Here is a 12500-nt window from a genome sequence, read left to right as displayed (position 1 = left end):
TATATATATATATTCATATATATATATATATATATATATAGATATATATTTAATTTTCACCTACTGAGGGTTTTATTTCATGATAAATGCTTGTATAGATCTGGAAATATCATTATTATCCATTTTTGGATACATTTTTTTTATGTACAAAAAGCCAATAAATCTTCATCCACTTTCTTCGAGTTAAGGTAATCTACTTTAATGTATGAATATTTTTATATATACCACATTTGCAATAAAATCCTGTCTGCCGTGAAATAATTGGATTTCCTAAAACAACAGATTACACTCCTGCCGGTCAGTCATCCAAGCTCAAACTAGATTTGTCTTCTTATTACTATTAATATAGTACTTTACCAGTAACAATAACATTGTACCTAACTAATATTCCTATCTCTTCTGTTAAATAGTATTATGCTAACTTTTGTAATTCATGATAAGAAAGAATAGAGCATTTGAACCTTAATCAAAAGAATATAAATGGATATTGTTAAAAACTGGATTAGGTTCAGATATTTTATTCTTTACTATGATTTTATGGAAGATGCATATCCTTGATATATACAGTGGAACCTCTACATCCGAACGAATCTACATCCGAATTTTCCAACATCCGAAGTAAAATTCGAGCAAATTTTTGACTCTACACCCGAATTTTATTTCGACACACGAAGTAAGCAATTTTCGTCGTACCGGTTGTATCCGAATTTTTCGACACACGAAGTACAATTCGAACACGTTCCGACTCTATACCCGAATGTTTTTTTCGACACCCGAAGTAAACAATACTCGTACGCGGAGTCGGTGCTCATAGCGCCTGAAGTGTTTTTTATTTCCGCCGATAGAAGGCAGCACATCGACCTCTGAGGGACGCTCAATTAGCGCGGCTTGGGTCAGTCCTCTGTTCTCGTCGGGTTCTTGCGGTTGTGCTCTGTGCGTTCTGATATTAACTCTGTTTTAATCGTGATTTTTTACGTGCATCCATTAACGATAATTTACATAAGGTATGGGTCCCAAGAGGATTAGTTTTGCCAGTGGTAGTGGTAGTGGTGAGAAAAGGAAGAAGGAAATGCTTTCTATAGTAATTAAGCAGGAAATTATTGAAAAACATGAGCGTGGCATCCGCGTGAGTGAACTTGGTAAACAGTATGGCCGTAATATGTCGACGATCTCGACAATCCTTAAACAGAAGGAAGCTATTAAAGCAGTGAAACCTTCTAAGGGGATCACTATAATTTCTAAACGCCGTACCCCTATCATAGAAGAGATGGAACGACTTCTACTAGTGTGGATTAAGGATAGAGAGATCGTTGGCGACACCATCACCGAAACCGTTATCTGCGAGAAGGCGCACGCCATCTTTACGGACTTGAAGGAGGACAGCTCTAGGGGTGATGCTGGGGAGAGTTCAACTGAGCCTTCCTCAGATGATTTCAAGGCATCTCGTGGCTGGTTTGAGAAATTTAAGAAACGGTCCGGGATTCATTCAGTTGTTCACCATGGAGAGGCTGCTAGTGCGGACACAAAGGCTGCAGCTGACTTTGTTAAGAACTTCAAAAAGATCATAAAGGAAGAAGGCTACGTAGAGCAGCAGGTGTTCAATTGTGATGAAACCGGGCTGTTTTGGAAGAAGATGCCGAGTCGAACCTACATCACTGCCGAAGAGAAGAAATTGCCTGGGCATAAGCCAATGAAGGATCGGTTGACTCTTGCTCTATGTGCCAACGCTAGCGGGGACTTTAAAGTCAAGCCCTTGCTTGTTTACCATTCTGAGAACCCTAGGGCCTTTAAAGCACACAATGTCGATAAGGATCAGCTTCATGTTTTCTGGTGATCCAACTCGAAGGCCTGGGTCACTAGACAATTCTTTGTGCAATGGGTAAACCAAGTTTTTGGCCCTTCTGTGAAGAAGTATCTTCATGAACAGAAATTGCCTTTAAAGTGCCTGCTATGCCTTGACAATGCACCCGATCACCCCACCGGACTTGAAGATGATATCTTCGATGAATTCAAGTTCATAAAGGTGCTGTATCTTCCACCAAATACCACCTCTATCCTCCAGCCCATGGACCAGCAAGTCATCTCTAATTTTAAGAAGCTGTACACCAAGCAATTATTCAAGCAGTGCAAAGTTAAGTTGGTTCTTTGCGTGAATTTTGGAGGGGCCACTTCAACATCGTGCACTGCTTGAAGATCATAGATCAGGCTTGGGTGGGATTAACTCGACGGACCCTGAATTCCGCTTGGAAGAAGCTTTGGCCTGATGCTGTTGCTCCCCGAGGTTTCGAGGGTTTTGACCCCGAACCTGATCCCGTGGTCGGTGCAGCGGAAGCCGTAGAGGAAATCGTCTCCCTTGGCAAGTCCATGGGTCTGGAGGTAGACGCAGATGACGTTACGGAACTCGTCGCCGAACATCACGACGAACTGACGACGGATGAGCTCAAGGAACTCCATGCTATGTCGGAGCACATGAGTGATGACAAGGAAGAGAGCGAGGAGGTAGAACTTGTGTTAGGTTCAGCGCAAATAAAAGAGGTGTTAGGAAAATATCAAGATGTGGTCGACTTCATCGACAAATACCATCCAAAGAAATTGCAGGTTTGTCGTGTAGTTTCTCAATTTGATGATGTTTGCGTAACTCACTTTCGAAACATTCTGAAAAGCCGTACCAAGCAATTATCTATTGATGCTTTCTTTAAAAAAACTGCGAAGCGAACTCGCGATGAAGAGGATGTAAGTGAACCGAAGAAAACGGCAAAGAGTGAAGCGGAAGAAAGTGAAACACAGAAAACGGAAAAGAGTGAAGCAAAAGAAATTCAGTCAATTTTAAACGTAAGTGAGAGTGATTAAAATTACGTAATCATCAAAGAGAAAAAAAGAAAATGTAAAAAAAAAAATTATAAAATATAAAAATAAAAAAAAAATAAGCTGAGTTATGTTAAAGTTCACTTAGTGTAAGTTAGAATAACTTACGGTAGTGTTACGTTTATCGTAGTTAACCTCTCTACCTCCTCGCCGACCGTCCGTCTCCTCTCTCCTCTCTGCGTAACAAAGACGAACAATACCTGCGCTGGAGTTTCTAAGGTAAAGCGACGCTAAAAACCCATTTCTTATTTATAATTTTTTTGCTAATTCTTCTTATTTGCATGTCTATTCTTCTTATTTACATGTCTATTATCTAATTTAGTGTTCATTATTCTCATGGGAAAATTATGTGTAGTAGTTGTTTAATCTCTTGTAGGCTGGCAAAGAAACACGAACAATGATAGGTCTCTTTAATAAGAGGTTACTATACAAATTGACGGCTAAACAGAGACTAACAATATTTGTTACATACATACAGAAGAAAGGTATTTACAAAACTCTCACTTGTTTATTTACATTAGACACCAATTACCATTACAATATAATTTCCGAACAACCCATTACATAACTAGTAAACAAAATAAATACAGACATTTGGAGGTATATCACACACCTCCCCCTAAGACGTCTAGGGTAATATATAACTCCTAGCGTCTGAAGATCCTTCTTATTCATATGTATTTTTGTTCCATTTTACTTGTAGACGATCAGGTTCTTTCTTATGCCGCAAACTACGACGTGGAGCTGGTGTAGGCGAAACTGGTTGTTCAATAACCTCAGCAGTAGAATTATCTTGCAACCTCTCCCCATCCTTTGGTTTATTGGGAGTGTTAGTTGCATCAAGGCTTGATCCATATATTGGTAGAAAAGGTCGATGCGGTCTCAGGAACTTCCGGTTTCTCCACAAAATACGTCCACTGCCCATCTTTATAAGATAATCTCGCCTGGATCCAATGCCAACAACAACACCTGGACGATTCCAAAGTTTTGTGTTGTGATCTTGAACATCAACATAACTACCCATTTTCAAGTGAGAAAGGGGTCTGGCAGTACTGTCGTACCGTTGCTTCGCCTGACTTCGCAAATACTCTGCCTTAACATCACATTCCTTTGCCTTCCTTTGCCACTTTTTGGCAAATGAGCGACGATGTGTTGGAATAAAAGACCTGAGGGGATGACCAAATAAAACTTGGGCTGGTGATCTGCCATCAGCACGAGGTGTGTTCCTAAGCTCTAACATTCCACGGGCGAATTCATCCGCATCCAGATTCCCATTCTTAGTAGTAGTCATTATCAGCTTCTTGATAATTTTCACAGATGCTTCTGCATGTCCATTTGCCTTCGGATTATATGGCGAAGTAATGCGATGTTCTACTCCCCAACGAGATAAAAAACGTCTCAAAGCTGATGCAGCAAACTGTGGTCCTCCATCAGTCTTCAACAACACAGGAACACCAGTATCTGAAAATATAGCCCTCAATGATCGGATTAGATTAGCTGCAGAAGCAATACCCTGACAGGAAGATATACAAGGCCACCCAGACAACCTATCAACATAAACAAGATAAGTTCGACCCATGGCATGAAAATAATCTGCAGATACAGATTCAAAAACTCTACTTGGTTGATCTTCTTCTTGCCATAAAGGTTCGTTCCTTTGATTTGGTAGAAGAGAACGGCATTTGATACATGAAGAAACTATATTCTCAATATCTCTGTCAATTTTAGGCCAATAAACAGTTTGCCGCGCCCTCCTTTTAGTGCGGTCAATTCCCTGATGACCATCATGAAGACATTCAAGGGTTTCACGTCGAAGTCTCTTGGGTATAAGGAGTCTTGCTCCATAAACAATTAGGTCATCATCTACAGCAAGCATATCACGTATATTCCAGAAAGGTCTGAGTTCTACTTCCAAATTATGGCAGTGTTCAAGAAAACCTTTCATTATAATCTCCCGAAGAGAATTGTATTCTGCATCCTGTTCAGCAGCAGCACGTATCTTTTCCAGTGTTTTGTCCTTTAGAGGTGTTAGAAGTACGCCATCTTCATGCATGTCGAGGGCATTCACCATTGCAACATGCAAAGGATCAGTGGATCCATCGTCTTTCAAACAATTTTCTTCTGTAGGATCCTGAACTGGTGCACGTGATAAAGCATCTGGAATACAATGAGCACTTCCTTTCTGCCAGTGAACAGTAAAACTAAAATTACTTAGTTTCTCTCTCATGCGTTGAAGTCTTGGGTTTTCAATTTCACCAAGTGATTTACTGTTAAGAATTGGTATCAATGGTCTATGATCTATCACAACATCAAAATGAGGTAATCCAGCCAAGTAAGTATGACATTTCTTTATTGACCATAATACGGCTGTCATTTCCAGCTCTATTAGAGAATATCTTGTTTCAACATCTGAAAGGAATCTTGAGCCACATTGCGATAGTTTCCAGTCCGTTCCATGCTTTTGAAGTAAAGCAAATCCAAGACCATGCAGTCGTGACGCATCTGTCTGCAACATGGTTGGCAAAGTTGCATCAAAATGTGCAAGTACAGGGGGTGCAGTAAGTGCTTCCTTCACTCTCCTAAATGACAAATCATGTTGTGCAGTCCAACACCATTCATTACGCTGCTTCAGTAAATCTCTGAGTGGTTGTGCTTCACGTGCAATCACTGAAGAAAAACTTCCAAGCTGATTCACAAGTCCCATAAAAGATCGAAGATCTGTTATATTTTGTGGCACAGGAAAGTCTGCAATAGCCATCACTTTGCGAGAATCAACTGTGTATCCACGACTTGAGATTTTATATCCACAAAAATCAACAACACGTTTTGCAAAGCAAATTTTCTGATCATTAAGTGTTATCCCATATTCATCACATCTTTGCAAGATAGAAATGATATGGGCTAGGTGATCCTTATAAGAATAATCATACGCAAGAATATCGTCAACTATTTTCACAGTTTGTGGTATATCACCAAGAGCTTGGTCTCCTCTTCGATTGTATTCATCTCCTGAAGAAATAAGTCCCATTACTGCTCTCTTGAATTTATAGCGACCCCATGGGGTAATAAAACATGTCAGATCCTGGTCTTCTTCTGCAATTTTGATTTGGAAATATCCCATTTTTGCATCTAGTGTAGAGAACCACATTGCTCCGGTGCTTATCGAAGCTACTGCATCATGTGGTGATCGTACAGGATAAGTGGGTCTACATACATACCTATTGAGCTTAGTGAGATCAACACACAATCTTACTCCATTTGGCTTTTTAGCAACAGGCACTATAGGATGACACCATTCTGTTGGATGCTCAACCTTACAGATAACATCCTTCTCCAAAAGTTCATCAAGCTGATCCTTTATTTCAGACCTCCAGCTGTATGGTATAGTGCGCGGGGCTGTCACAGCAAATGGTCTTGCATTTTCGGACAACTTTATATGCATAGGACCTCCATGCATCTCCCTTGTGTGTGGTACTGCCACATACATCCATGTAATAAATGTAATGGAGGGTGACAATTTAAACCAGTAGGTTCTTTAAAATCCCGTATAATAGAGACAAACGGACATAAATGTGACAAGCAGCGGGGAGCAGGCCCATACTTGTCGATACAGTGACCACTGAACAATGACTGACTATTATATGCACATGGCGGAAAGAAAGGCAGTGTTGACACATCTAATTACATTGTTGCCACGGTGCATAATGAAAAAGTGGTCGTACAGTATATGTAATGGGAAAAGATAAATGGAAATAAATATTATTCTTCTACGAAATAATAATAAAGCAAATGTAATGTTCATAACTGTACGTAATGTAAATAATATATGGCATAATATTAGATATCTATACACCTCCCTCCCCCTTTACGCTCGTAGCAGTGTCTCGAGCGGAACAGTAATTTCTCTGAGCTAGTCGAGGTGAATGACGAGGGATATTGGAGGGTTCGGATGATGGCTCTCTTTCCTGGCCAGAACAAGGGGACACAGGGTCTTGGGGAGAGGTGTCATCACTTATATTAGCCACTGGGCGTAAATGTCGTCGGTTTCGAAACCATACACGACCACTTGGAAGGCGTACTTCATACCTTCTGGCCATTCCTCGGCCCATCACAATACCAATCTTGTCCCATCGAAGCGTCGTTGCATCCTGTATCCTCACTCGTTGGCCGATGGTGAGCTTGGGTAGATGGCGGGCATGAGAGTTGTAAAGGCTCACAGCCTGGTCGGTTTGGGCAGCAGTGCGGCGGTCGTAATCTTCGGTCTTGGTTTGCCACTCCTCTTTGAATGATCTGGGGTGGGCTGGAACACAAGTGCGGAGAGGATGGCCATAGAGAATCTGCGCAGGGGAGCGTCCAGCAGGGTTCGGTGTATTCCGAAGCTCCATCAGTCCTCTATCAAAGGCTTCACAATCTATGTTCCCGGATGGGGCGGTCTTGAGGATGAGGTGTTTCACAGCTTTCACGGCAGCTTCTGCGTGTCCATTAGACTGAGGGTAATGTGGAGATGTGATGATGTGATTAACTCCCCAGCGGTCAGCCAATTGCTTGAAGTCGTGGCTGGAAAATGGGGGTCCTCCATCAGTTCGTAAGCGGAGTGGAACACCAACCTCTCGGAAGAAAACACAGAACATTCTTGTAACTCTGGCTGTAGTTGTGTCACGTCCACAGGGAACAACCACAGGCCAGCCTGAAAGTCTATCTGCAATAACAAGGAAGGATTTCCCTGCTACGTGGAAGAAGTCAGCCGACACGCTTTCAAAGGGCCGGGATGGGTGGTCGTCACACATGTAAGGTTCCTGTTGCTGACTAGGGAGAAGCTGTTGGCAGGCCTCACAGCTTTCTACTTTACTCTTAATATCTGCATTGATGCCTTGCCAGAATACTGTCTGCATTGCACGACGTCGAGTAGCTTCAATCCCTCGGTGGCTGTCGTGGAGTCGATCCAAGGTGCGTCGACGGAGGGCTGCAGGGATGACGATCCGGGGTCCGTACAATACCAACTCTCCATCCGCGTAAAGGTTGTCCCGCAACTTCCAATACGGGAGGGCGGAAGCGTGGAGATCATAGCGGTTGGTGGGAAAGCCATTGGATACGTAGTGAACGAGACGACTGTAATCTTGATCCTGAGATGCGGCCATGCGGATTTCTTGTAGAGACTTATCCTCTTCGATGATGGGTCCTGTTGCCTGGTCGTCAGTAGAAGTGGCGGTGCTGGCAACGATACGCCTGACATGTGCAGTCGAAGTAGTGCATTCATCTTCATCTTCAGGTGTGGGGCGACTGGTTGGGGAGCGAGACAGGGCATCTGGTATGCAAAGTTGTTTCCCTGCGCGCCATACTGTAGTGAAGATGTAGGGGGCCACTTTCATCTTGAGACGTTGAAGGCGTGGATTCTCAATAGCATCCAGAGTGTAGTGATTGAGAATCGGTATCAAGGGACGATGATCAGTCATTAAGGTAAAATGCTGAAGTCCGGACAAGTAGAGGCGGCACTTAGCTATAGCCCAAGTGACTGCAAGTAGCTCCAGCTCTATGGTGGCGTAACGAGTCTCAGTATCCGTAAGGAAACGAGAGCCACACTGGACGAGACGCATCTGACCTCGGCCGTTATCTTGAAGTAGGGCATAACCGAGACCATATAGGCGTGAGGCATCTGTTTGTAGAACTACAGGCGAGGCAGGATTGAAGGGTGCTAGAACAGGAGGTGAAGTCAGAGCTGTCTTGACTCTCTTAAATGCTCGCTCATGGTCAGGCGTCCAGACGAATGAGCGTTTGGGGCTCATAAGTGGGCGTAGGGGCTGTGCTACTGCTGCGATGTCTGGAGTGAAGTCGGCAAGTTGATTGACGAGACCCATAAACGACCTGACATCTGTCACGTTACTTGGTGTAGGAAAGTCCCGTATAGCTGATACCTTGTCAGGGTCTGCTGCAATACCATCGGATGATAAGACATAACCGCAAAAGTTAACTTTAGGGGCGGCTACAGTGAACTTGTCCTTGTTGAGGGTTATGCCATATTGACGGCATCTGGTCAGCATCTGGTGCACGTGTTGTAGGTGGGAAGGGAGATCCTCGTCGGAAAGGAGGATATCATCTACAACTTTCACACAGTTGGGAACACCTTGTAGTGCCATATCTCCACGGAGGCAGTATGCATCACCTGTTGCTGAAAATCCCATTGGCCCACGACAGTGCTGGAATCTTCCGTACGGAGTTATAAATGTAGTCAGGTGGCGGTCCTCTTCTGCCAACTCCATTTGCCAATAGCCATGCAGGGCATCCGCTGTGGTGAAGTACTTCGCAGTAGGAGAGATATTGCGGACAGCATCATGGGGCGTTGGTGATGGGTGTGTAGGGCGGGCTACTTGAGAATTTAAATGGGTGTGATCCACAGTGATGCGCACACCTTTGTCCTTGGGTACCAAGACCATGGGATGGCACCATTCAGAGGGTTCGTCGCCTGCTGGTCTGATGATTCCTTGTTGCACCAAGGAGTCAAGTTCTTCTTTCACTTGATCTCTGAGAGCAAACAGAATGGGCCTGGGCGTATGGACAGCGAAGGGTGTAGCGCCAGGTTTCAGGTGAATCCTCATTGGAGAGCCTGTCATTTTCTTTAGTGGCTGGGTTTGTAGATCCTTCTTGGATATGAGGACGTCGCTGAAGTGCCGAAGAAAATAGTCCTTAATAGCTGCAGGTGACGTCATAGCGGAGGCAGGAAACTGAGCGCATCTGTTGACATGTGTTACCTTGAGGATAGGCTTCGGGAAGTCCGGTGACACTATGGCAAGGGCTCGGCAATGTTCACGAGAGAGGAGGGGAGTCTGGATATCCTCATGAACATGTATGGTTGCTGAGCAAGACTTGTTGCCAAGACGAAGTTTTGCCTGGAAGTATCCTACAGCTGGTGTCATGGGGGATCCATCTGCTGTCACAACGTCTGTCATGGGTGGAGGTTCAAGGCTTGCCCGAGGTATGCCGAGTGCATCCAAATGTATGGTGCCAATCACTGTGATGTCTGCTCCTGTATCGGGGATTAGCTGGATATGTGATGATATATCGCCAAATGACAGAGAGACAGTGACTGGTGTGGGGGACTCACTACCCGAGTTATCACCCACGAAACGGCAGCTGGTGTTTGACTTAGTAGGAGGAGGTGAAGCTGTATATCCAGTCTGACTTTTCTTAGTAGACATACACATCTTCTCAAAATGTCCCAGTTTCTTGCAGCTATTGCACTGAGCTTCCTTAGCAGGGCATTTCTGAGTGCGGGGCCAATGACCTGTTCGTCCACAGTTATTGCACGATGCACCAGTGGCTGGGCATTGTCCAGAATCGTGTTTGCGAGAGCAATATTGACAAGGGTCACTGTTATGAGACTGGTGAGAGCGTTGATCAGGAGATCGATGAGAAGTCCTCTTCTGTAGACGCTGGTTCTTCTTGTATGTAGATACTGCATTGACTTGGCTAGGGGAATATGCAATGGCTGATGCAGTTGCACGTGTAGATTCGTAGGAGCGGCAGCATGTCACAAACTCTGCGAGGGTAGATGAGGGTTGGAGGGGGATAAGGCGTTGTATTAACTCTTCGTCTCTCACACCCATCAAAATTACCATCTGCAATTGCCGTTCAGTGCAAGAGGTGGGGTTGCCAGTGCATAAGTCCACTTCATCAGCGAGATCCTTGAGGCGTGCGTAGTAGTCTGCAAATGATTCTCCGACAGCTTGTTTACAGGACAACAATTCCCTGCGTCGTAAGGCTTCATTTCTAAGGCTACGAAAGTGCTTCTGCAGTGTATCCAACACCTCTGTAAGGGAAAGTGATGTGTTGGGAGGGATGCCCAGTGTATGTGTAAGCAGGCGCTGGACGTCCAGGGAGATGCAGGTTCTCAGGTGAATCAGCTGGGAAGTTTGATGTAATCTATCAAGTCCAACTAATGCTGCATAATCCTCAAAACGCAGTCTCCATTGGCGAAATGCTTGATACGTTGCATTTTGTTGCAAGAGAGGTGGGGGATGGACCGTAGGCTTGCTAGACGTTGTAGGTGTATGCACTGAGAAGTCAGGGGTTGGGGGAACAGGTGTAACAGGAGGTGCAATTATGGGGTTAGGTTGCTGGGGTTGCGATGCCGCAATCTGTCCTGATAGCAAGGAGAAAAGGGACATGAACCGCTGGTTGTCTTCCTGTCTTGATTGTTCCATCTGTAGTCTGAAGGTCTGCTCCTCTTGTCGTCGCCGGTCTTGTTCTTGCAGGCTGGAAGTCTGTAGAAAATGGATGAGATGAAGTATATCATTATTGTGATCTCCTGACCTATTGGGAGTCAGGGGAGGAGGGAGAGTGCTGGTATCTTCATCAGCAGTGGGGATGTGCAAAGGTACTTCATCCGTCGTCAGACCCTCCGTTTGATCCTCCGTCTGATCCTCTATCTGATCCAATAAATCAATTAGCTGTTCCTCTTGCTCAGCCATATTGAGTTTGGTGTTGTACGAAAGCTTGAAATCTGTAGAGATCCAGAAAAATGTCCAAATCGCTGTAGGTGAGCGAAAAAAATCACTTTGGAGAGTTAAAAATTACAATGTTTGTCAGTGAGCTTGTGAAATAAGCGGCAGTTGGGTGAGCGAGCGAGTGTGTGTTGCGATCCGAGGGGAGGTGGGTGGGGTGAGTGAGCGTGCCTCTGGGCGAGAGCCTCGGGCCTCAGTCACCATCGACGCATGAAAGAGGGAGGACGTGTGATGGGGCTGCTGAGAAAATGGCGCCAGAGTTCAAATGTCCTAAAAAAAATGTTGGCAAGGACACTAACATAATACAACACAGCACTGTAACACACTGACACTCTAACCCTGCACTGCACAAACACTGTATCGTACTTAAGAGACACTTTAGTGAAAATCTTGAGTCACTGTAAGGGATCCAATGTGCGAGACGAGAAGTAAACAGTAATGGCGGTCGTCGTCTTGGAATCCATTAACGTCCGGTTACTCACTGCGCCATGTGTGTGGTACTGCCACATACATCCATGTAATAAATGTAATGGAGGGTGACAATTTAAACCAGTAGGTTCTTTAAAATCCCGTATAATAGAGACAAATGGACATAAATGTGACAAGCAGCGGGGAGCAGGCCCATACTTGTCGATACAGTGACCACTGAACAATGACTGACTATTATATGCACATGGCGGAAAGAAAGGCAGTGTTGACACATCTATTTACATTGTTGCCACGGTGCATAATGAAAAAGTGGTCGTACAGTATATGTAATGGGAAAAGATAAATGGAAATAAATATTATTCTTCTACGAAATAATAATAAAGCAAATGTAATGTTCATAACTGTACGTAATGTAAATAATATATGGCATAATATTAGATATCTATACATCCCTCAGTATTTTTGTGGCACCAAATACCCGAGGAAATACTGATACCAAAGCTGCAGCATGCTCTGCCCTTTCTTCTTCAGTTGGATCACGTTCATAAGGCCACCTTGGAAGTGCAACAGGAGAATGAACTTCCCTACAAGTAGAGTCTTCTTTCTCTTTGTAGTCCTTTAAGCCCTTTTCTTCATCTGGATTTACAGACAATCGTACGGGAAGAGAATTAATTTGAGCAGGAAAATCCTCCGGTAGAATTCCTAAAG

Source organism: Palaemon carinicauda, chromosome 10 (assembly GCF_036898095.1).
Source record: "Palaemon carinicauda isolate YSFRI2023 chromosome 10, ASM3689809v2, whole genome shotgun sequence".
Classification (NCBI taxonomy): Eukaryota; Metazoa; Arthropoda; class Malacostraca; order Decapoda; family Palaemonidae; genus Palaemon; species Palaemon carinicauda.
Note: the sequence above shows the minus strand (reverse complement) of the source record.